The 27,587-nt window shown below is 45.3% G+C and overlaps 1 protein-coding gene across 4 annotated transcripts in view; it reads right to left on the reverse strand.

Annotated features, from left to right (window-relative positions):
* Positions 1–27,587, reverse strand: part of LOC138294138 (E3 ubiquitin-protein ligase TRIM39-like) — a 431,514-nt gene that overhangs the window by 324,441 nt on the left and 79,486 nt on the right. The gene's annotated exons all lie outside the window — the stretch shown is intronic.

Raw genomic sequence — 27,587 nt, forward strand, 5'->3', positions numbered from 1 at the left:
GTTACTGTAAGCACGAGGGGCATTCGGCAGACAAACAGACACCTAAATCGCTTACCCTCCAGAAATTTATGGTAGGGCCACATCGGGGGAGTCAAGGCTACAGACATCAACTCTGATCTAGGTATATGCATAAGAAGAAACATAGATTAGGCTCACACCGAGGAAATAATCTGGTATTAAGCGGACACTACAACATTATGTTGTAATATGCAAAGGCGCAAAGAGATATGTTGGAACGTACTGAGGTTTAACTATAAATCACTCCACAGGAAACAGGAAGTAAGTTGCAGGAATTAAACAAAGATATAATACAAGCTTCTCAACTCTGCTTGATATCTGGCCGTCATTAAATCTTAACCTGTTGCCCAGGAAACCAACTGTAATAAAAACAACTGTGGTTCAAGACAGATTTTTAAATTGATAAACAGCGGGAGCTAAAACTGATAACAGCGTATGTAGTTGAGCTGAAATGAGTAGAAGTAAAGCGGTGAGCGCGTAGGTATAATCGCGTCTCACCGTCAGATAGCCACGGGAGACTCTCGGAAACTTGCTGTCTCTACCGCGCTGCGCCGTAATGGTGACACGCGGTATTGGTAAGTTGGAGATGACAGAAATAGTACGAAATCGAGTATCGGGCAATAGAGAACTCATCTCCGTACTTGTCAAAGGAATTGACATAGTTACGGGAGTGTAAAAAATTGTATCAACATTCTGACTGGATGGGTGCAACATGCCATCTGCCAGTTAGGTAATGCCAACATGGTGAGGTCTACGGAAAGACAGGAACGATTTTGATGCGCATCAACCCCAAATTAAACGACCTCGCTTCCTCTGAGTCAGGAGCGGTGGCACAAGGTCTCTTCTTCAATGGTCCCTTGGTCAAGGATCTGGCCAAGTTTGCTGCGACTTATAATATTCCGGCATCTCTCACAAAAGAAGGTATTCCGAAACACCCTTTTTGGAAGGGCCGGACGATATAGGGCCCGTTCGTCAGGCTGAGGTGCTTAGCAGGGCTCCCAACACAAAACCTTGATCAGTTTCAGCAGAAACTGGCACAAACAGCCCTCAGACCAGACCTACCCCACCAGAGTTTGGGGAAGTCATCAATGCTTCCGTAGAGACTACGGCAGAGGACAACAGAGAGGCTCCCATGAATCAGGGACTTCAGATGAGTATTTTACCTTAAGCTAAAGTGACTTGGGGGGGGGGGGGGCGATACAGATGATTTGTTTTTTCGTGCAAAAAAAGAGCGCTTTTGTCTCAGGATTCATGGGCCCTCAATTCTGTTCTGGGGTACAAACTGGAATTCTACAGCTTCCCAGTTCTGATGTCTCCACCTCAGGAGCTGTTATTTTCCCTACAAGACCAAGAGCTTGTGTCAAGGGAGATTTTTTCTTTGCTCCAGAAAGACACCACATGTCTTTCCTCCCCTCACCCCAGGGGATTAATCAGCACCATCTTCTTGGTCAACAAAAGAGGCAGGGCTCTTGTCTGGTGCTCAATCTGAAGAATTTGAATTCATAGATTGTGTACAGGCATTTCAAGATGGAAGTTATTCACATCCTTCGAGATCTGCTTCAAGAGGGCAACTGGATGTGTGTGTGTTTTGCCGTTATAACAAATAGGTATGCTGCCAAGTTTAAATTAGCATCAACATCACTGGGATGGGGGGGGAGGGAATCTGTATAGCCATGGTATAAAAAAAAAAAATCAATTTTTCTACTTCACAGGTAATCCAGGATTGTAAAACAAACCAGTACGAGAACCTTATGCCTCTGTTCAGTGCATGACAAAGCACTGCGCACAGGCAGACATTGTATGTGTTCTGAAGAATGCTGAAATATACAAAAAAGTGATGGAATGCTCGAATTGATCTCAGCCACTGGTAATTACTTGGGGCTGTATCCCAGCCATCGTTATTTTGCATACACCACATCAGTTTGGATCCAGCCCTTTGAAATAAGTCTTGAACCTGTCTAGTGGATACAGTCCAGCCTGAACGGCCAATCCCTACATGAACTGGAACACAGGCAACCTAGGACTGGTTTCACCCTAGTTGGGGATCATAACTCAGGAATAGCTTGGTTCCAGTGTGACACAGGACCCACAGAAGCTGCAAAAGCTGGAAACAATAAGGATTGTGTGTATATAAAAAAATAAAAAATCCAACCAAACAAATTTGGATCGAACATGCAAGCTAAAATCATTTCTAGAGGGAGGTTTCAAATATGGTCTTTCACAACACATCCAGGGTTTAGTAAGTCTTAATCAAGACATGGGAACCCATGGAACAAAGATATCTTAAGGGTATACCCAAAGTCATTTTTTAGTAAAAACTGGATTGCCGGACTCCTCCAGAACAACAAGCATCTAAAAAATAGTTGAGCTAATTTGAGTGGTATTTACCTACTCCAATGAGACGGCACCTATGATGAAGCATGCCAATGTTAATCGTGGATGAGGTTTCTTCTAATATGGAAATAGGTTTGTGAAGTCATAGGTGAATACAGAAAAAGAATCTCTGTTTATGAGCCCATGCAACAGCTATATGCAAGTGTATCCGGTATGGAGGATGCCCGTTGGCCAATTCCTCACTCTTTTCCTAGGTGCGTAGGGGAAATTAAGGGTATCCCATGTAGAGGTGGTTTGGCTCATACAGGTGTTGTAAGCATGGCTGTAAGGTTATATGCCATTGTGCCCATCTTAGGAATGTGTATTTAACGATCCTATGAGCATTGTCCATCGGGCCTGACAGAAGGTGTCTTTATTGTAACAAATATATACCTGTCAGCCTTTTGAGCTAAAATTGCAGACCATGTGAAGTCTTTAGCAGGGCAATCCATTAAGGTGAGCAGAAATTTGTCCACAGGTGCTACATGTAGAATGTTGTCAAGCCCACAAATCCTAGAGAATGGTGTCAGAATGAGTGTATGATATCATTAGTGATGTCATATGGGACGCCAGCAGTGGCATCATGAATGGGGTTCTTGGGCAGGTCACGAGTGATGTAATATGGAAGGTCATAATCAGTGCATTGCATGAGCACAAGTTACTTAGCTTAGTCAACTAATGGGCAAATAGTGATTTTTGTGTCTTTGAGCGTTACGTTCTAACTCACTTTAACCTCTAGTGAGAACATTACTTAAACCTTGTTTTTTGAGTGAACATATTCCTATATTCAATGAAGAGAACAAAGGTTAAAGTGGCATGATCATTAGGTGTTAAAATGAGTTTTAAAAAAAATAATCAATTGCAATTTGCTGGATATAGTTTACTGAGCTAACTAACTTGCGCCACTGTCACAAGTGGTTAATGATCTCACATTTTACAATACTGATGACCTGATCAACGGCCTTACTGAGGACATCACGGATTGCCTCAAATGAAGTCCATGAGGACATCACAGATTACCTCATCCAATGAATGTTAAGAGTTCGCTGTAAGGTTTCCATACTGGAAAGTATCAGAGCTACACCTAGACCCAATTTTCTGCCACCTCTATTGTGTTAAAGGCTGTAACCTTTTACAACATGCAGGACAAATCTGTCAAAACATCAATATTTAGTACAGTATACATTTCTTTAATGGTATTCAGGTGCGTAAAAAACACTGTATCTGTAGATATTTATACAATTGGCAATTTGTTAAACCTTAAATACCGTTGAAAAGTGGGTTTCTCATTACTTACCTTAAAGAGATGTATCTGTGAAATACCTAATCTGATATAGATTTTTAAGTCAAACGCTTCACATCTTTGCTTTAGCCACTAAAAAGGCAAGGTTGTAAATAATACCTTACACGTTCTTGAAACAAGGAGAATGGCACATACTTTTACAATAAATCTGCGACTTGAATCGTTTGCAAGTCACCCATACCTTATACACTCTTCAACAATGTATAAAGTCTCTGCATTTTCACCGAACGTCTGGAAATAAATATCTGTACCTTTTAAATCTCCAGCTTATATAAACATTGACAACAGCACTACATGACAATTCTTTAATGTCAGCATGTGCACCAAAATCTACAGGCAACTAATGTTTTACAAATATAACCTTTAGTTTCTCACATTTTGGCAACAGGACTTTGATTCAGGCCACAACCTATTGAATCTTATGTCTGCGACTCTCAGTAGTTGTGCTCATTCGCCAGTGTGTAAAAATTACTGTTTGCACTTACAATTGTTAGTAATTAAACTGTGCACCCTATAGATTTTACCATACTGAACTAGACTGTGTTTAAGACTACACTATATTTAACAGATGCGCACATGTAAATACAGTCAATGTATGCTATACGTTTGTGGGCCCTCTGCGACTTTGTTTTCTAAAATTAGCAAGCAGCTCAGAGTAATTGGCGGAACTATAGCTAGGGTGATCTCATAAGTGAAGTCATCAACAATGTCATTTAACATTTAATGAGCGATGCAATATTTCAGCTGATAAGCAGTGCATGGTGGGAATGCATTATAGTGAACTCACTGAACTATAACTGGCAAATTGGTGTTTTTAAGCTTTTTCTAACTCATTTGAACACCCAACTATAACATTACTTTAATGTTGTACCTCCATTCAGTTGTTGTTCCTACCCCATTCCCCCTCCTCCAGCACTCCACTGTGCAAGTTGAAAGCCCCGTCCTCTCACTCCAGCCTTGTGTGGTTCATTGTGTGGCTACTATGCCTCCCACCAGCCCTGGGTGGTTAGATTGCTACACCGGTCTCAATCTCTCTGTTGTCAGAGTCCCACCCCTACCCTCTCAATTTTACTCTCTTGTGGTCTCTTGGGCATGTCTGTCCCATCCCGCTTGCTCATCATCTATTATGCTGCTATTAACTTTTCCACCTACCATACATGGTATGCTGTGCTGCCACAGACACTCCCACCTGCCTTGTGTGGTCAGCTTGCTGCCCCTGCCTCACTACGCCCCCTTCCCCTCTACAGCCCATGCGCATCCCCTACATTCTGTGTTGTGCTTCCACTGCCCTCACCTGCCTGTATTATCAGATTGCTGCTCCTACCCTTGCAATCTCATCCCCACCCTCAGTTGTCCTTGTACGGACCAGTGTCCCCCACACCCTTCCCTCAATGGACAGTCGTGTTGCCTCTCCTACCTGCCCTGCTGTGCCAGTCTGTTTTCGTTGTCTTACTCCCCGTCGCCTTACTCCCCGTCGCTATTGTCCATGTGCAAGGACAAGCCGCATCCCTCCTGCTATCCATGATATGCTCTGCTGCCACTGCCCCTCCCATTAGTCCTAGGTGGCTAGCTTGCTCATGTGCCACTCCTACCCTTCCCTATTGCCCTTCATGGTCTATTGTACTGCCACTGCCCTCCAGCCTGCCCTTTGAGGCATATTATACGGTCACTATCCCACACACGGCAAATGGAAAGAGGGAGATACTAGGGGAAAATTGTGGGGGAAATGTAGTTTCCCCATTGACTTATATTGAAGCAGACACATTTTAGGTGAGAAACGCATGAAAGAAAACTTCAAAAATCAGGAGGCTCCAGAGTCTATTGGCATGTATTCCATCTCTGCCAACTAGCCTACATGGTCAGCTTGCTGCCCCTGCCACTTACCTCCCGCCCTACATTGTCAGAGTATAGGTTCCTACCTCATTCCTCCTACGGGTGAATGGCCCAATGTGTTAACACTGCCCCTCACTACTGTCCTCCATACTTCACTGTTCTACCACAGCTTCTCTCACCTTTCCTGCATGGACTGCTTGCCACCCTAGCACCCCCCAACATTCATTGTTCTGCCTCTGCCCAACTCGCTTGCCCTGCATTGTCTATTGTGGTGCCGGTGCCACTGCTCCTCCTGCCGGCCAGATGTTAGTTCTTTTTGGGGGGCAGAGGGCAGGGCAAATTCAGCAGTTTTCTACTGAACTACACTAATATTCTGTATACATGAGAAAACATTTCAACACTGCACAGATATGAAGCCCCAGTGTGCCCAGACTCTCAGACACAACTCTGAGCAACCCGGCGAGACAAAAAAGTCTGGCATGCGCTGGCCTGTTTGAGAAGATTACAGTGGGTCAGGTGTGATGGGCTGGGCGTGAACAGGGACTCAGAAAGAGGGGTGGAGAAGTAAACAGTGAGTTGAGGTGTGCAGGAAAGGCCCTAGGGCCATGGTCCCCCTGTAGACTGACATGGCCAGCGTGATTTACACCTTCTGAGGGCCGGCATACAGAACACTGCATAGCTCATAACTGCACAAGTACCACAAAACCATCATGCATTTATAACAGCATCCTGCAAAATTGTGACGCAACTCAATTACAAATGTTCCCACTACCCCCTAAAGCCTGGTCTCCCAGTCCGCCTAGCTGGCTCATCTGTTTGTCAGAGCACCTATTGGCCCGTTGAAGTTTGATTTTTACCAGTCAACCGGCAGAACTCCCATAGAGACTAAATCTACCTAAACCACTTGATTGCACTCGTACACAGTTCCTTGAGTCTCTTTGGAAGTAGATAGCCTGTTAACCTAAATTGCAGAACATTAAGTAAATTTCTGGGAAAAACTAGATTAAAGGAAGATTAGGCAGCAAACCGTCTAGAAGAAAATCCAACCGAAGGAGAAATAATAGGACTACAGAATCAATTAAATAATATAACAATGTAGTGTGTCTCATTATGTCCCGCTGACATCACCCATAGTGAAACTTTGCTAAACCGAATTTGAACCATAAATCCACTTTTCTTAAAGATTCAATATCGCCTGTCTATTCAGTACCAGAGGATTTACCAGGCCTTCCAACTCCACTAACCCCTAAAAAAATGGAACCAGAAAGGGAACAAGGCCAGCTGACTATCTTAGAACCAATAGTAGAGCTACAAGTAAGCACCACAAAAAAGTATCCTCATATTAATGCTCTATACTCAAATTCATTATGGTAAAAGTCCAGTTCCATTCTACCCCTCGACTTGCATCTCAAGGAAACCCAGACCAAGATATGCAACACAAAATCAATCACATTACGACACACTGAAAAGATGAGGAGGATAGCTCTTGGCTGCACTTGTTCTCAATATCCAATAATGTGGACCTAACCCAGGTGATGGAAGTGAAGACTGTCAACCTGGCTAACACCAAAGAGTGCTATGTGACAAATCCAACAAACATACTTCAAATGATGCATGAAGAACCTTCAAACGTAGTAGTTTATGTACTTAGGACATTCACCTCTAAAGCTACAGAAAGGTACAGCTAAAGCTCCTCTAAATTTCACAAGAGGAAACAAACGAGCAAACAACCACTATGCAGACCATGGCAATGAACACTTGTCCTGGGAATACAAGTACAACATTTGTCAATTTTCATGGTTTTTATAAATCACTGTTAACGTTACAAGCCTCAACGGATGCCCTAAATCTGCAATCCAATAAATGGGACATCGTGATCGACCTTATGAATTTAATGGCCTCACATGTTTCCAGCATTATTACAAAATTGGATATTCTGACAGACCTAATAACTAGAGTCCATGCTACCCATTCGTCAATACCAGCAAATTGCTCTTGTGGTTCAATAATTGACAAGTTAAGTACTCTCCCCACTATTCTGACAAGTATCTCGGACAGAAGTGATTAGTTTATTTCTAATGAATGTAGCATCTCAATCTATAAAAGGGAGCCAAGTAAGCAGGGACAAAATCCTACAGTTGAACCACCAAGAATAGAACTTAGAAATATGCTTTATGACAAAGTTATAAAACATTAATGATCAAGAGAAGAAGGAAGACCAGTCTCATGCCCAGGCCTTGCAATTGTCACAATCCAGTGTCGTAACAGCGAACAAGACTGAAGTCTTCAAACAAACAAAAAAGCAAGATGAACATGCCAGGAAGGTCAGGATTAAACTTCTTCATACCAAAAATGTAGAGACCACTACAAGCTACTCAATATTTACTTTAAAACATGGTGGAGACGATGGCCCCAATATAAATACTTTCACTGAAATTCATACAGACAATGCGTCACACATGGACCTCACAGCTTATGATTCATCGGACAATTCAGATAAACAATACTATTATTAACTCAGCCAGGACACGGAAAAAAAAAAAAAAAAAAAAAACTCAACAAATGGACACTACCAGAGTTTATCAAAAGAAGACTAGTAAAAAGGACGAGTGTGTCATATGAATAATTTGTAATTGCCCAACCAGGCACAGCAGAATGATAACATACGTGCAAAAAGATCAAGCCCAAGGCACGACATTAATCCTGACCAAGGACTCTTCACTAAAAAGTTGATGAAAGCAACGGACAACTAACCTCAAGCTTTACACTCATAAATGATCACATAACAGGGACACTAGACCACATTAATTCTCGACCTATACCCTTTAGTAGCACTGAAAGTGAGCATAAGCTCCCAAGAATTGACATTATTCAAGTACGAAAGAACAAGTTAGTTACCTTTGGTAACAATTGATCTGGTAGAGACATTCTAGTTGCAGATTCCTTCCTTTAGAATTTCCCCCAGGTGTCAGATTGGATCCGGAGATTTTTCTTCGAGCAGTACCCATCAGGTGGCGTTGGTCGACTCCGCATTAGTTGTTGGAGACATGGTCGCCGTGATTACATTGGGGTCGTACATAGGCACCACCTCTAAGACGTCAGTTTCTTTTCACGACTTTCCACACCAAAACGCAGACCCATGAAGAACACTGAAAATGGTGCACCAGAGCTAAGGCCCTGAAAAGGGAACTCCTGTCCCTAGAAATCAGTGTGCAAGTGGGAAGGATGGGTGGATCAGTAAGGAATCTGCAACTAGAATATGTCTCTACCAGATAAATTGTTACCAAATGTAAGTAACTTGTTAATCTGATAGAGATTTCCAATTGCAGATTCCTTACCTTAGAATAGATACCAAAGCAATACCATCCTCGGTGGTGGGCTGTGAACCAAGGTCATACTAAAAAGTCCTGCAGGACTGAACTACTAAAAGCAGCCGTCTCTGCGAACCAAACTATCCAGGCACTTAAGTTTTGTGAAGTACAAAGAATCTTGCCTAGTGTACTTTCCAGGACAGCAAGCATTCACCATATGTCCTTTGCTAATGTAGGCTTCAGCAGCTTTGGAAGGGGTACCATGACACTGTACTGGCACGCTTGAAAAATAGTCATCATGGTTTTGATCTTTCCCTGGTTGGTGTACGTCCGTGTAGTCATATTCCTGTGGCCCTAAACCCAAATGTTCACTTCAAGGCATCTGGACTTTTGGATTGATAAAGATGGTAAGCAATGTTTGATGACTGGTTACAAGAGTGAAATGTATTCCATAAAGAAATATTTGGAAATGTTCACAAGCCCACACCACTGATAAACTTTTGCCTCAGGTGATGAATAGCCATGGTCGGTCTGACGAACTACTGCTTGCATTTGCCACAAAATGCCTTCAAGCATTTGTATTGGGCAAGGATCATGGTGAACCCGACCAGGCTTGCTTCAACCACAACCTCGGTTAGAAATTTTGGATCAAAGTAGGCCATTTCAGTGGATTATCAACTCAATGCCTGATTTTCTTAAAACTTTCTTCACATTTGTGTGAACAGTAACATGAAGCATCTTTTTGCTAAGTGTCTTAAGGGAGCAATTACTATGGCAGAGTCACCTATACCATATGCCAGTAACTGGCCATGGCAAGGAATGAACGTAACATGGTAACATCTTTTGGGGGATTGGCGGGTGACAAAGTTTGCACTTTAGCTGGATCTGGCGTCATACCCCTATCAGAAGAGATATGTCCACAGAATCTGGGTTATGTTTTGTGTAACTTACATTTCCCAGCATTCAGGGATAAACCTACATCAGCAAGTAAACGACACTTGTGCAAGAGCTTTATAATGTTCCTTTTGGGTAGCTATAAAAACCAATGTGTCATTTTATCTCAAACCATTCTTGACAGGTTGTATGATACGTTAAATGAAGTCCTCGGCTTCAGAACATTTTCAAGACACCAGAACGTAAGCGTTTGAATCCAAACAAACTAATATGAGTAGAGAAAGTGGTAATGTACCTGCAACTTTTAGAGACTTAATTGATGATATCCTTTGTTCAGATAAAGGAAAGAGAAGACTTAGGCACCATTTAGCTGTGTGATCACGTTGGCAATGTGCGGACTGGGATGTCGTACTGTTTCAATTGCCTTGTTAGCTTGACGCATTCCAACGTGAATGCATACAGCTCCTTCACTCTTTTTTGGGCACTACCACTATGGCCGAAGCCCATGAAATCGGACCTCTGAATCGCTCAATGATAACATGCTTTAGTAAGGTCTCAAGATCTTTCAAAAGTTTCTTCTAGGTCTGAGACCACAGGACAAACGTCCTCATTTATATGCAGTTTCACTTTCATGGTCTTAAGTTTTCCCAGTCCATGAATCAATACAGGGAACTGACTTACTATTTCATAATGAGCATTCATGTTGTAGATCACAGATATCAGTCCCATATCAGCAGCAGTACTGAACAGGAGTAAACAGGTAACCGATGCAGTAGCATGAAGTAAATGAATGGGTGCTTGCACTTTTGTTTTGTCTTTTTGTGTCTCATGGTTGCTACGAATGAACCTTGTCTCTTTAATGCTGTGGATGCAGCCCATGTATACACAGTCTTCGACGGTGTAAGTTTGGCAATTGAGACAGTTTATTGTATTTCTCCACAGGCATAATGTTTATCAACCCACCACTGTTAATAAAAGGTAAGGAGCAACCCTTTACTTTCAGTGTAATCTTCGAACAATGCTTGAATGACTTGTGATTTTACTCATCAACTTTTCTTTGACTCATATTCTTCTTTGCATGCAGCTAGTCCGACATGTGCCATGTCTATATTTACCTCAGGACAAACGTACACATCAGTCTTCCTAATCATCCCTTAACAATGAAACTGAAGAACTCTTGGACGAACATTTAGATGACGATCGCCTTCATTTTATGTTGATCTCCCTCTTCTGATGTGGCCGCTTGGCTTCATGGGCATGCAAAGAACGTTGCTTCTGAAACATTCTGGCATTCATTTTGAGTTCTCATTGTGACACTTCGCTTTTTCTTTGTCTTGCAAACCGGTTCAAAATGGTTCTCCTTCCCACAGCCTTTGCATATTTGTCCAATGGCGTGACACTTAACTTCACGTGGAAACAAAAATCCACACCTAAAGCACACTCTTTCTTTAGAGACATCACTCTGTGTCATTCAGCTTTGTGTTTCTGCTTACTTTTCATGATGGACTCATTCAGGGCACCTCCAGCCTTCATTACAGCATCTTGTCAATCAGCACGCTCCTCTGCTCTGGCAGCAATGTGAACTCACTCCAGACCATGGGTTTCTCTTAGCATTCATCGTCTAAATGAATCATGCAGACATTGATCAATAATTCTGAGGCGTGTGGCTTCATCATTGACTCTGTTGAACTTAGAATGTTTGAAAAGCGTCTCAAGACTTTCAACAAATTTGTCAATTATATCACCAACTTTGTCACTCCTGACTGAAAACCTACTTTTGTAATAGACTTTCAGCATTGGATTTAACTTGAGATTTAACGCTTCTTTGTTAGGACGGTGTGCAACTTCTTCAGTTTGCAGCAGTTTCTTCATACCTTTTACCCCTTCACCAGCAAGGTATCTGAGAATCTTTCTTTTGTCTGTATCTTCTGGTCCATCAATAAAATCAAACATTTCTATCCAGGTCGTCCATTGGTTACCAATGTTTTGCTTCTGGAGATATCGAAGGGAGGGGGTGGTTTCAAGAATGCGGCTGCATCATAACCTGTGGAGCTCTCTTCTATAGAGAGCAGAGCTTGCTCTGGAAGCACCTGCTGCCCGCTTGTGCTGCCACCTTCATCAAGGACTAGCCTCATGCTACCACCTGGGTCACTGCACCCACCCTCTGTCTGGCTGGTACTGACTTCTTTAATGGTGAGTAGCTGCAGTGTTTCTTGCACAAGATCTTCACCCTTCGCGCCTCTCTGCATTGTATTTGTTTCTATTCGTACCGTTCTCTTGCATCTAGCGGTCGCTGCTTGTATTTACCTACATCGTTATGGCCTTTAGAGTTTCTCTGTACCTTGTTCTTGCTGCCTTTAGTGTTATACTGTATGCTTTTTAGCTCAATGTCACGTAGTGACATAGTACCTCCTTTACGCCTTACTAGCAAGTTTCTGGCCAGTGATTAGTAAACCTCTCATCTTCTCAAACATCACACTGGCTGGAATGGTGCTTTGACTTCACATACACCAAACATCGGACTTCACTTCGACTAAGGCACACATGCAATTTGCTGGACCACAGCAAACTCTCTGAAAGAGCACTATACTGGGTTACATATCCCCTATTTCATCTCCAGTTATAGCGTCCTTCTCAGCCTGGGTACATGGCTACACCACACACGGAGCTTGGTCTTGCATGTCTTTATTGCTCTGCACATAACTGCGAAATCAACATTCTAACATGAACTCTATTCACCACACCCAAACGTGCTTCACAGTTCTACTGAGTCCATCAGGGACCAACATGGTCCTGTCATTGCTAACTCACATGACACTACAACAGCCATCACTAAAGAGGCAAGTGATGCTCTCATTTAAATGTAGTCTTAAAAAGGAGCCAAAGAAGATCATCAGGCTATTGAGGAAGACAGACTAATCCTTTCAATGGAAAGGATTAAACACATTGAGAAAAGTACACAAAAACAACCCTGGGAAGAAAGGAAAATGAACACAGAGGCTTTCTGGATAAAGCTGATACAAAGTGATAAACAGACCAATTCAAGTAAATTCTGGGGTATTATAAATGGGCTTGACAGACTTGAATTGTTTATTACATTCGTCAATGTTGCAGAAGCATGGGTTGCATACCTAGCGAAAACGTTTGCAGCCAATGAACTCCTGCTATATACAATTCATGACTGAAGAACATAAATCAAAAAGGCATAACAAACCAGATCAAACTGATGACCCAAACATGCCACATTTCTGGTTCAATACAGCTGTTGATCAGCAAACTGCAGCAGAAGAAGAAAAAAAACTATAGACATAGATTTGAACCATTGTTCAAACAGTAGCAATAGATTCTCCATTTTGAATTGTGCTTTTAGAATAGTTTTCAAAGACCTCCTCACGTCTGTGAAAATGGCTACTTATAAGATGCAAAGTTTTAGTCTTGCTGAATTAATTATAAAATGCAGGTGCAAGAGAGTAGGCACACAAGGCCGTCTTAGCTCAACTCTGTGTATGCTTTGTAACCCTGAACTCTGAGAAACCCGAGAAAATAATTGCCTAATTTGCAAAGAACATCCTGCCACAGCACTCATTTGTGAGAATAGTATTTTGTAGTTAAGATAAAAGTGACATTGTTAGAAAATTATAGCTTTTTACACCATATATCCAGAATATCATTGAGGCAGGGTAGGTTGTTACATATTAAATGCAATGTGCCTCAAACATGGTTCTTGAAACTTAGATAAGAGAAGAGTACAGGCCCCCTTGAGATGTCACTGTCATAATTTACTCTGATAAGCTTTTTCTTTAAAATATAACTATTTTTCTGTCAATTATAGGTCTTGCAGCTGCTCGTAGATGAAATAGAGCTTATAATGAAAGCCAACGAGTGTTGAAACCTATAAAAGGTTTCTCCCAACTTGAGAAAAGTGAAGTGCCCCACAATGCATCATTTGTCTTCCAGACAAATTTGGCTTTGACACTGTAAATGTGCAACAGCTATATCTGCAACTGGAAGTTTAAAAAAAAAAAAAAAAAAAAGCCATATCTGCAGGACATCGTGATGAAGCACCAGGTCCGAACGGCATACTAAAGGCCGTTTTCAAAGGAGACCCCAATATTTGGATAACTACATTATACAATTTGGTTCAGGTAACAGGCTCCATTCCAAAGAGCTGGCATGGTTCAATCATCATTACAGTCTTCAAAAGGAGGTGACAGAATGAACCCGGTCAACTATAGGCTCATAGCACTCGGATTCTGCCTCATTATATTGGCAGATCTTTTACCTAGTCGAACGACGTGGTTCCTCGACATCATACTGATTTAGGAGAGGACTAAGTACAACGACAAACATCTTAGCAGCCTCCCTAACTGCAGATAAATGCAAGCAAATGCATAAGAAATTACATCTATGCTTTATAATCTTCAAAGCAGCATTTGACTATGCGGACCGTGGGATACTCTGGAAAAAGTTCGGGGAATGGAGCATCCAACACAAGCTGCTATGAGCAATCAAACAGTTATACTCAAACATCTGGCTCTAAGTCAAACTGAGCTGCAGCACAACAGTCAAGGAAGCCAGCAACTCAAGAAGGGTTAAAGCAATGATGAGTGTTGGCACCTCACCCCTGGTACCTGTTCACAGCAGATTGGATACTGAAATTAGATCAAATAAACTCCCTCCAACCACGCCTGGTCACCTTAAGCTTGCCCCTCCTGCCTTATGCAGACAACGTCCTACTGCTCAGTATGACAAACATTGGGATACCTAGGCTAGTCAAACTAAAGCTACACCAATGTAAATAACCTTCAGATTAATACAACAACAACAGAAACAGAACAATGATCATCAGTAATTGATCCGTCCCTCCAATTAAGATTTACCTAGATGATATAACTCTGAAGGATGTTACCTGCTACAAATATCTGGGCATATACTTAGAGGATTTTTTTCCACACAAAAAGCAGTTCATATCGAAGAAAGGAAACATGCTAACATTTGCCTTTTGCACTCTTGCAAAGACGTTTTGAAGGCCTCTGCTCTGAACCACTACTGGCAGCTGTTGGAAAATGGGTTATTGGTAAAGGCAGGTAGGTACCTACACTTAGCAATAGGCCACTAACCTATACTTAGGTCCATTTAGGTCTCAGTAAATTAAACCCAGCTTAACCCTTGGTAGCTTGGCAATGAGCGACAAGGCTTAACTTAGGAGACACAGTGTAAAGCATTAAAATATCACAAAACAGTAATTAAATAAAAACACAGGAAACAGTTTAAAAATCCAAAACCAATTTATAAAAATAGATCATATATTTATCTTTAAAATGACATAGAAACGAATAAAATCGGATAAGGGGAACCAGAGATATTCATTTTTTAGGAATTGTTTTTTAGCGCCTAGATACAAAAAGTGCCAATCGGGTCATCTGGTTGCACCTCGACCAGGGCAAAGTCAAAGTTTAAGGCTGACCGCGATAGAGCCCGGCTCGGCCACAGGCCGCGGGAGACCTCGGTCAAAAGTTTACCTTCGCACTTCGCCGTTTTTCTGAAGATTTTCTTCAGCGGGGCGAACCTTCCAGTCCAATCCAACCTCCTGGAACTCTTCTCCGGATACATGTGGCGGAAAACCTCGGTAGAGATTTTTACCTTCGGACTTAGTCGTTTTTTTGATGTGAAAATCCTTCGACCGGGGTAAACCTGGATCTTGATCCGACGTCCTTGGAGCCCTCCTCAGATACGCTGGCTGGGAGGTCTCAGTCAATTTTGTACGTTCGGACTTAGTCTCTTTTTAGGAGATTTTCTCCAACAGGACAAACCCGCAAATCAGGCCAGGACGTTGTTGAGGCAAGCCGGCTAGACTTGCCATGGCGGATCAGTCCCTCTATGGAGCTTTTTTTCAAAAGTTCTCCAAACTTCTGGGTCTTCTCCCAGATGTTCTTTTAAGGTTCTTTTGGGGTCCACAGCATACCCCAAGGGTCCAGAAGCTCTGAGATGATCCTTGGGGGTGTGGACTACAACTCCTAGAATGCACCTGGCTCAAACTCCTTTTTGGGCAGTGGTCAGCTGGTTGATTTCTTCAGGGGTTGGTGCAGGGGTCTCTGGTTAGCAATTTATCACCTGTAGCAAACAGGGAGACCCTCCTTGAACCAGTTGAAGCCAGGCAAAGTCCTTCTTATGGTGAAGCCCAAGTGTGCAGCTGGTGCAGTCCTTCTGAGTGCAGGTTCCAGGTGCAGGCTAGGGGTCCAGCAGGGCAGTCCTTCTGTAGTTTTTCCTGGTAGGCATGTGGTAGGGAACTGAGGTGTGGGTGCCGGTCTGCCAGTTTTATCCTTGCTCCTGGGTGAAAAACCGGGGTGTCCTGATTCTCCAATCAGGCGCAGGGTCCTTCCCCCTGTGATGACCACTTCCTGGAAAGTGTGGCAAAAATCAATCCCAGGAGGCAACATTCTTCAAAAATCCATCATCGCTGAAAATGATTTTTGGAGGTTACATCTGGCTGAGCCCACCCACTGGTGTGGCTAAAAATCATAAACACACCCCTCTCCTAATCTAATCAAGGGGGCACCTAGTTGTCTGGGGTTGCAGGATGTGCGGGTGTTGCTCCAACTGTCCTTCTCTGCCTTTTGAAGACCAGTTTGGCAGCCCTCCCCCTTCCCTCCTCACTATCTGCTGAGGGGAGATTCCCTCCCACAGGCACATCTCTGTGTGAAGCCAGGCCACTTCACACCTCATCAAGGCAGCCTGGCCAATCAGGGCACTGCAGCAAATACAATGCAGGGCTGAAATTGGCAACTTTTCAGGTAAAGTTTAAAACTTTACCTGAAAAATGATATTAAATTCAACAACTGGAAGTTGAGGGATTTATTATAACACTTAATTTGATACCAAACTCTTTGTATCTGTCATTTAAGGGGACTTTAAAAATTAAAATAAAGTCTCCCCATTCTAGCCTACGTAGGCCATTCACTACAATGAGGGAAAAACTAATTTGGTTGTTTTTACCTCACCAGGGTTTATAAAACTACTTTTATAAGGTCCCTGCTTATAGTTACATGGCACCCAGCCCTAGCGGCACACAGGGCACACTTTAGGGGTGACATATGTAAAAATAAGGTAGTTTAGGATATTGGAACTACTTTTAATTCCAAAGTCGAATTTGCATAGAACTAATTTAAAAGCAGCCAGCAAGGCAGGCCTGCCTTTAAAATGACACTGGGCACCTCAGCAGTGCACTACCTATGCTGTGGTCCCTAAACCTACATGCCTACCATATACTAGGGACTTATAGGTAGGTTGACTTAGCCAATTATAATTAGCCTAATTTGCATATTGATTTTACACAGAGCACAGGCCCTGGGACTGGTTAGAAGTACCCTGGGCACCATCAGAGTCAGGAAAACACCAGCCAAAAGTGGAAAATGGGGGCAAAAAGTTAGGGGGCCTCTGCATTCAGCCCTGTTTTCTCACAGCAGCAATAACCACTAAACTGTAAACAACTATGTCCTACGCCAGTGTTGCCATGTAAAGACAGAATGCAGCCCTTCTGGACAGATTGTAGGTCAGCACTTTTAAGAGAGTCTTTAATCTTCCTCAAAACACTTCTCTGGCATACATTTGTTTGGAGTTGGGGCTCAAAAACCAAGAACTTGGGAGAAGGTATGCTATAATAAAGTGCTGATATAAAATAAGGACAGTTGATGAAAACATTCATTAGGTTATTATGAACAGCCTTAGAAAGAGATCCCCAATCAGAGTATCACAATTACTTGTATACCTCTCTGAAACTGATACACCTAACCAAACTCTGGAATAAGAATCTTTGCTTCTTGGGGGCGTGACCAGGACGGCCAGGATTGTGGCTGACTGTTGGGCTCCCTCACTGCTGCTCCATATTCATCCTACTCCCCGGTGCTGGCATGCACCGGAGGAGCAATGTCACAGGCCAGTCAGCCCATGAGTAAGGTCAGCGCCATTTTCAGCGGTCCTGGGCGGCTCCAGTGGCTGTATCTGTGAGAGGTCCCCTGAGTGGCAGCCGTAGCGGTGACTCCAAATGGTGCCCACAGAGTACGAAGCAAGGCCTGGGCTGCACTGGTTGAGCGCATGTCGCTCAAAGGTTTTTCTGGTCCCAGGCTGCTGTGGTGATTTTCCTGCTGTGAGTGTGGCAGAATCTGGGCAGTGCTTGCATCTGGCTGAAAGAAACAGTGATGGACACTCTCAGGACCATGAGGTAGGTTCTCGGGCTTTTCCCAAGCGGGCTCCTCCCCATGCAAGTGGGCCAGTGTCCCACGTGGCACTCCCAATTAAAAAAATTGCTAACACATCTGTCATCCCCAAGAGATCATTAAGAGACCCGTGAGAGGGGAGATAAGCCCATGGCGAGACAACCACTTGACACTTGCACAACATCATGGGCCGCGATAGGGGGCCAAACCAAAATGGACAAGTACACAGCTCTGATTGGGGCGACGGGGCCTCAGATGCCGCCGAAGAGATGTGCCCCTGGCAACGGGTGACAATATAGCCCTTATTCTGCAGGCAATCCATGATGCTAAAGCAGCACTGAAGGTGCTGCGGACGTCTCTACTCCCCCAGGACCTCTGGCAAACAGTGGAGAGAGTCTCAGCAGCATAAGAATGGATGCCTACCCTGGAGGACACTGAAACCCCTCTCCTTGGAGGTGGTCTGCCTCACCAGAGACACAAAGGGCTTGCAAGACCGTGAAGAGGATGCAGAGAATAGGGCCTGGCTCAATACCCTTTGCTCCATTGGATTTCTGGAAGGGGACCAACAGATCCTCCTCCAAGCTGTTCCTGGAGTGGTGGCTCCTGTTTTGGAAGGACTTGTCTCACTTATACATTTGCTTTGTCAGAGAGGGCCCACCAACCTCTTGTTCAGAAACCCCCTACCTGGGGCTGTGCCACAAACCCTCATGGTGCACTTCCTGAGCTTAAGGCACCGGATGCCATTCTGAGGGGCGCCCGCTCTGCACTAAACTTTCCTATCAATCTGGGTGCATCATAATATTTTTCCAGACTACACCAGCATGGTTCAAACTGAATGGAAATCCTTCAACTAAGTCAAACTGAAACAAAGAGCCATTTGAGTACCATACCTACTACTGTAACCAGAAAAATTACGTGTAATCCACAACTCTAAAGTGTTGTTTTTAGAGTCTCTCCCCTCCTGCGCCACCACCCCCCTCCAGGAGGCATGGACTTGGCTCACCGAGCAAGAGACTCACTCCTCACTTTAACCCCTTGGGATTCCTCTGACCTACAGTCAGACCAAACCCGGGATGCTGCCAAACCAAAGCACAAGATCCCACAAAACACTTCACGCCGACATCCGTTGGGACACCGTGACTTAGACCAGGCATCCAAATCAGAGGGAGAAAAGTCATCAGTCAACGGGTCATAAGCAGCAGCCTTCGCCTGACAGACACCCTTCACCGGTTGCTCATGAAATGCCACTGTGGACTCGCACTTTTGATCTTACTTGCACACCTGCACAGCATTATCCCAACATGGTAACTCCCATGCGAGTTGGAGCAGCAGTGGGGATATTCTGTCCCGCACGGTTCCACCTCATCCCCTCATTTGATAGTTTGTTCTACTGTACGCTGGGTATGGGCAACAGATGCTTCTTCAGAGTGATAAGTAGAGCGTGGGGTTGGGATTTATTGTTTGTGTTATGTTGGCTTCACTGTTTTCTATTTTGCCTTACACAACTTTTATTGCAGGACGCCAGACCACTTAATCCATTAGCCGGGCTTCCTCATGCTGACCTCGCTATCCTCCTACAGGGGAAACCCCTATTGAGGTAGTTGGCCCTTAGTATCCCGGGTTCTGCCTGTGACCAATTTCTTCCTCCGAGAATGCTATGGCCCTTTCCTACACAATCCTGACCTGGAATGTTAACGGTCTCCTTGACCGGATTACGAGAGGGAGACGTTTTTCACTTCCTCCAGTGGCACTCGTCTAAGATAGTACTGCTACAGGAGATGCATCTCCAGGGAACTAACTGCCATTTCCTTGCACGTAAGGGGTACGACAGGGTATTCCATGTGGGCTACACCAGGTGCTCTAATGGGGGGTGGCCATCCTCTTGCACAAATCTATTCCCATGTCTGTGACCAAAGTCAGTAGCGACATCCAGGGCAGATCCATCCTTGAGTAGGTCATGGAGAGTATCCTATATCATGTCCTTAATACTTATGGCCCACCAACATTACACCAGTTTACCCTGAACACCCCCAGATCTAGTGGCTGCTCTACTACATGGACGGAGAATTTTGTGTGTGTGTGGGGGGGGGGGGCAGGGAGGGTGGGGGAGACTGACATTATGGGCAACCTGACTGGTGCGGTCCTGCAGGGCACAGCCGGGTCTGGCAGACTAGTCACAGGGCCTGGGCCTCAGATGCATGGAAGGTATGGCACCCAAGAGATCCTGGCTTCACCCAATCAGTCACACATGGTTCATTATCCCATATTGACTACTTGTTCCGTTTGGTTTTGGAACTTGTCCGGAGCACGGGATCTCAGATCCTGTCTTGAGGGATCTCCGATCACGTGCCTGTCCTGCTCAATGCCACCCCGACCCCAGGAAACAACAACCGCCCGATATGACGTCTCAATGCATGGTTCCTGTGAAATGATAAATTGAAAGCACTTACAAGACGGATTCAAATTCTTCCTTGAGGTAAATGAGGGTACAGTTGACTATGCAGAGACCCTTTGGGAGGAAGGTAAGGCATGCATGAGGGGGGTTGCTCGGTCCCTCAGTAGAAGATCTGAGTGCAACCAGCTCTGCCTGTAGACTGACCTTGAGCCATCTGCCTTGCTCCATGAACGAAGGGCACTGGGATCTCAGAGAACAAGAGGCCCCGGAGCTTGAATTAGACCGTGCCACGCTGTGCCAACTGCACCTGGATGAAGCCTGTAAGTGCTGGATGGCCTCCACTAGGAGAGTATATGAATGGGGTGACAAATCCTGTAAGCTGTTGCACTGGATCACCACACACCAATTTGAAAATAGGCTGGTCCACCTATGGGTTCATTCCCTATGGGAATGGGTTCATTCCAGGGCGGAATACCAGACACTATCTCTGCACATTGGGTCGCCCTGTGCCTTGATCCGGTATAACACAGAGGCATTCATGTTGATTGACTGTGAAATGGCATTAGATATGGTTGATTGTAATATTTGGCAGTAGTGCTCGAGCAGATGGCCCCCACGCCCAGTTTCAGGTCATATGTTAAGGTTCTCTATGCGGGAAGTTCTTCCATGTTGTTTGGCTATGCCCCAAAATTCAGAGTTATTGGACCGCTGTTTATGAAGTGATTTCTGCCGTGGTGGGAGCCTGGGTGGAAGCCAACCCTAGAATCACATTGCCTGGCATTCTTAAAGACATGGGAGGACCCGGGGGGCAGAATGTTAGTGCGATTGGGCATGCCATCGGCTGAATGCGACATTGCTTACAACTGGACTTCTTCAGTAACGTCTTCTTTGGCAGCCTGGATCCAGGGCATGTACTGGTTTGGTAAATTAGTGGAGACTAAATACGTAGTACAGGTTTGTCCTCATAATATAATTACATTTGGAAGAAATGGCAGACATGTCACGGTTTGATCAACTAAGAAATGTTAGGAGGGGGTCCACTCTATAATTGGAGGAAGGGGGGCCCATAGGATGGCATTCTGATTGGAACTCCTGTCATACTGTTTGGCTATGTCATTGGTCCTACATGTCGAACAAGGCATTTTCTGTGCTGTTATTGTGTAAAACTGCAATAAAATGTTGCTATAAAAAACTGCTCTTCTGGACCTTCAGGAGGGCGGTGACTAAGGCTGAAAAAGGCACACTTATCTGGAAGACATAACAGAAGTTGATTTTGTCTATCTCATGCTTCGATGGTGCTCAGCTTGAAGCCATCTCCATAATTAAGTATCACCTTTCAGGCACAAATCAAGCGAAAAAGGATGACATTTAGTTTGGTCATTTACCAGCATGGACCTGCTTCCTGATCTGGAAACACAATAGTCCTATAACCTGTAGACTGTTGCGCAGAGAAGGACGACTTCATACATTTGGTTTGTGCATGCCTCTCCCTGTACAAACCATGCACTACGTCAGTGGTTCCCAACCTGTGGGCCGGGGACCCCTGGGGGTCCGCGAAGCCTCCTCAGGGGGTCCGCGACTGCTTAAAAAATTTAATAATATTAGGTCCCAGCTATCAGTAATGACTCAGTAGGGGTCCCCAGGTTCCAATAATGATTCAGTGGGGGTCCCCGGGCTCCAGTATTGATAAAATAGGGGTCCACCGAAGTCAAAAGGTTGGGAACCACTGCACTACGTTATTAAAACAATGGAGGCAAAATAGCAAGTCTTAATACAGCTGACTGCAGCTGAATTGTAAACTGATATTTTTATTGCTGCATGAAACAGCCATTTCGTTAAAACGTTGACCACAAACACTGTAAATGTCAGCTTGTGTATCAAAAATCCAAGGAAGCCCTCGACCCCAACCTCAAGGTAAATCTCGCAGCACTGCATGGCGATTGTTCCTATTGAAAATTGAGAGAGTACGACAGGTTGCCAGCCGTGAAAAAATAATTGGTATGACCGTGACCATCTTGTCTAATGGCCATAGACAAAAACTATGGCTGACTCCCCCTTTCATACAGTAATACGAACTCCTTGTTCTAACTGGGTACTTCTCTTAATAGATTTTAATATATTCAAAACTGAAGCACTTTATCTGACCAATAACAAACTAAGTAGTCTTTTAATCAGCCTTTTTTTACATCAAGATGGTATTTCTGTAACTGCTAAAAGTTTTTACTTCCGTAATTGTTTTAGCATAGATGTATTTTATTTATTGTTGAAGTGTGCCACACTTTTGTAATAAATAGAGAGCTGGCACTCTAGTTGCTCATTAGAACACTGATAAAACTGAAATAGGTCACCGAGGACGTTAACTGGCAGGTTGCTGCTAGGATTGCCACCTTTCCAAGATAATAATATATGCCAATGGTTGTTCTAAAAGTCTGCTAAGGCCTGGACATGATACTAAATAGGACTTAAAACAAATCTGAATGTGTTCATTTGTACATGACTTTTCTTCCTTTGTTTCCTCTAATTATTAGTCAGAGCCCCCCACCACCGGGGCGGTCACCCGAAACTGTTCCCAATCTATGACCATGGGAATGACAATTAAGCGGGGAGAGCTCTGTGGGCTCCAGACGCCTGTGTACAGCCAGTGTCAATTCAGGAAGGGACCAGACTACCATGCACCCACCCATGAAGTGACATGTGCTGCCTTCGACCCCAGTTGTGAGAAGGTGGTGTGTTCTAACAGTAGGCGCCAGCTGGGGCCATTGAAAAACACACCACTGAGAAGAGTGGCAACATCATTTCCCCCTCCCCTGTGCACTGCTGTTGACTTAATATATGGACTGCTGCTCCTCTCCATATTGATTCCCCTCTTCCAGTTGCATCCTAGTATGGGCCTCGCCCTTTGCCCTAAACGGCAAGCGGGCCGAGGAACATCCCCCCCCCCCCCCCCCCCCACTCCCCCTACTCCCCCCTCCCCCTACTCCCCCCCCTCACTCCCCCACTCCCCCTACTACCCCCACCTCCCCCCCCCCCCCACACAAACTCAAGCCTTACAAGGACTTGTACTATGTGATCATACTCCTACCCTTCTCAGGCAAGTCGTGGCCAAATATTGATAATCTAACATACTGAAATTCCTGCACATAAAGGTTGATAACAGGAACACCATGCACCATCAGTGATTCCTGCACAGCCGCCGCTTCTGTGAATGGAACAGAGGCTGAGGTGCTTATACATCCTTAAACTTGTGGCACAGAGGTTTCCCCTGAGACACCTCTTTACGGTGTACCCACTGACCAGCAAGTACATAAGAGTGGGGCCCTAGGGGCAGTGACAAGTGTGGAGTGACAGCGGTGGGGCTCAAATGGACCTAAAACTCTGACCACCTCTACCCCCCCCACCACCCCTTTCTGGCATGGTGCAGTATCCTGCAAAAAGACCGCTGCTGTGATCGGCAGACTTTCGCACAGCACAGTCCTGCTGGGGAGCACAGGTCCTCTTGTGCAACTCCTGAACTTTTAAAATGTGCGCACTTCCTAACAAAGTGATTTACAGTAAGGCTGCTTCACTCTGCCACCATGCGAGGCATTATTTCTAACTGCATGGGACTAAACGAGCCTTGGTAACACCATCTGCCCTCTCAAAGCCCGCACAGCTCAACCGAGTAGCCTCCTTTAGTGCCTGGAAGGAGGTTGAGGCTGAGACAACGACCCTGTGTTAATCCTGGACTGCTTGTGCCCCCACTTGAGAGGCGTTATTTGTGCCCTCCCCCCACCCCAAGGGGTGAGGCAGGTCCTGCTCTGCTGCCACAGTACGACTATTGACTTGCAATGATCACAGACTCTGCCTGCATATGGCAGGTAATGTCATAACTTGCGCCCCCCAAGACCCGCTGGCCAACACTGCCCCTGGACACATCATCCACAGAGGGTCGCCAGATTCCTTGGGCTCCACTCAACTGAGACTGCACGTGATGCCCCTATTCCTGGTGTGGAAATTGGCGGACTGGCAGGTCTATGAGGGATTGTTACCAGACTCTCCACATCAACCCCCCCTTTCCTGGGTCCACAGGTCAGGACCACCACCTCCCCTTGGACATCAGCCAAACTGCAAGGGCTCTACTATGGGGCAAAAGGGCAGAGCGGGCCCCCAGCCTTTGGGCCGTCCGGTAGAGAAGAGCACAGATTGCTCAAATCAGGAACCGCCTGCTGTTGCCACAACTTCTGCCCTCACTGACAAAGGTCGATAAAATACTGTAGGCCACTGCAGACAACCAACAGGATTTGCGCAACAGAGCTGATGCAGTAGCACTCAAACTAAGCCTACTGCGTGATGGCCAGAGGAAATTATCGGCATGTGTCATATGCATAGAAAGCGCAGTAAACTAAATTAATTCAATGCTGTCTGATCTGGAGTGGAAGGTCCAATCTCTCACAACAGTTTCAAGAGTTGGAAAATAGGGTGAAAGATTCCGAAGGCTCTTTGAGTCGTAATAACCTCCTTATAGTGTGTTTCCCGGAGGAACAGAAAGCAGTAGTTCCAGTGCACTTCTTTGAAACCTTGCTGGCACAAATAGTGGGCACTGTCAACATGTCCCAGTGGAACATGAGCATCGAGTAGCGACTAACTACTGGGAGGCCAACAACTCCCTGGACAGCTCCCAGTCCGGCTTCCGCAGCATTAGCATGGAGACACCACTTCTGGCAGCCCCAACATCATCAGATTACTCCTAGACCGTGGCCACACTGCAGCATTCATACTCCTCGACCTCTCAGCAGCTTTCGACAGTCTCCCACAGCACTCTGCACACCAGACTCCACGACATAGGAATCCATGGAAGAGCCCTGGAATAGATACACTCCTTCCTCTTCAGGAGGACGCAGAGAATCAGACTCACCTTACACCTCCAGCCCCAAGGAGTCAACTGCAGAGTCCCCCAAGGATCCAGAGTCTCACGCTGTTCAGCGTATACATGGCCCCTCTTGCTGCCATCGTCAGAAGCCACGATATGAACATAGCGTCATATGCCGATGACACCCAACTCATTTGCCTCGCTGAAGACCCAGACACTGCCAAAAGGAACTCACACACAGGAATGGAAGCCATCACCACCTGGATGAGAGAAAGCTGCCTCAAGCTCAATTCCGACAAGACTGAGCTCATCATCTTCAGAAACGCCACCTCAGCTTGGGACAACTCATGGTGTCCCACATCCCTCAGTGCTCCCCCTTGCACCAACTGAGCACTCCCGCAACTTACGAATTCTCCTCAACTCCTCCCTATCCATGACCCACCAGGTAAACTCTGTCACCTCCTCCTGCTGGCACACACCGCGCAAACTCGAAGATCTTCAGATGGATCCCAGCAGACTGTCGCAGGACAGTCACCCACGCCTTAGTCACGAGCAAGCTCGACTACGGCAATACCCTCTACACCGGCACCTCAACTAGGAACATCAAAAAACTTCAACTCATCTAGAATGCTGCCGCCAGACTCATTCAGGACCTCCCTCGCCAAGAACACATCTCCCAACACCGGAGAACCCTCCACTGGCTACTGGTCGAGAAGCAAAACACCTTCAAGCTTCTCACCCACATGTACAAGACCATACACAACTCAGGACCAGCCTCCCTGAACCACTCGGTCTCATTCCACACCCCACCAAATCCCTCCACTCTGCCCAAATGGCCTTGGCCACCGTCCCTCACATCTGCAAAATGACCGCAGGAGGACAATCTTTTACCTGCACTGAGGTGAAGAGATTGAACAACCTCCCCCTGCACCTCACAAAGCCTATCGCTCACCATCTTCAGGAAGAACCTCAAGATGTGGCACTTTGGATGAGACCCCCTTACCCCCAGCGCCTTGAGACCCTCACAGGTGACTAGCCACGCTCTATAAATACTGATTGATTGGGACAAAGAGGCCATATTGCGGGTGACTCGGAATGCCAAACCAATACTGTACCAAAATGTCAGGCTATTCCCCTTCATAGACTATACCTTAGCAGAGCAGCGCCGCTGGGCATCCTTCTTGAGAATCAAGAGCAAATTGCAGCAGGCTGGCCTCAACTACTTACTGCTCTTTCCAGCCAAATTGACAGCTATGGTAAAAGATTTCAGTTATTTCTTCACTAATGCCTGGGATGGGGTGGAACAGTAAAGATACAAATCCTCAACTGCCCTCACCCTCACTATCGCATAGACCTTGTTCAGACAGAAGCAAGCAATGTGACAAACATAGGATCCAGGATGCTGCAGCTGCTAAAATTCAGGGAGTGCCCCACTCCAGCGCAGGCCTGGAAGAAAATGATACAAGCACTATGACCATGTTGTGGGTGGGCTGATGCTCTCAACCTCCTCAAACTTTAGAGGAGGTACACTCAGACCGATTCAAGTGAATCAACAAGTAGTGTTTTGTCAGTGCTCCTGCCCGACATGATCCCGCAAATGACTGACACCATAGTATGACAGTGTCCTGAACCAGAAGCCACCGCACCACACACCTGGCACCATAAAGCAACAACCAGACTGGGATTTCAACATAATGTACCTTCTTCCTGAACACTTCACATCCCACATAGTTAACATGCAGAAATGAGTTGATGGGCGTTGCTTGGAAGGGTCATGGACATAACTTTCCATCTGAACATGACTGGCTTTAATGCTTTGAAGCCCCCTTCCCTCCCTTCTGTTGGGGGCGGCACCGGCACCTATGGCAGAGCGACCTAGAGAACCCCATCAAAAGGACTGTGTTATTTGTTTTGGCAGGCATACGTTCTGAGACTGCCCTAGGTTGGGAGTTGTGGGTTCTAGTTTTACTGTCACACAGCACATTTTGGTCTTCCCCCATGGCACACTACCCACACAAACAGGTTCACACACAATTTATTGTGGAGCTTGCCTATGCCCAAACAGCGAGCATGACTAGGATGGAAATGTTAACATAGAATAACCATGGCATGGGTACAGCACCCAAGAGACATGCAGTATAGCAATATCAGGAGAAGAGGTACCCAGATTGCATTCCTACAAGACACACACATAGCAGGGGGTGAGGATGACCGGTGCAGAGGCGTGGCTAGTGCTATAGCACTGCATACTCCAGCTTCACCAGAGGGGCTATTGTTTGGGTTAGGCCTGGAGTTCAGTTTCATTGTATGGCGACAGAAAGAGACCAGAATGGCAGTAGCTCCTTAGTGAGGGACAATTAGTTGGCACACCAGTTGTTTTGGGAAGCTTTTTCGC

Source organism: Pleurodeles waltl, chromosome 4_2, assembly GCF_031143425.1.
Source record: "Pleurodeles waltl isolate 20211129_DDA chromosome 4_2, aPleWal1.hap1.20221129, whole genome shotgun sequence".
NCBI lineage: Eukaryota > Metazoa > Chordata > Amphibia > Caudata > Salamandridae > Pleurodeles > Pleurodeles waltl.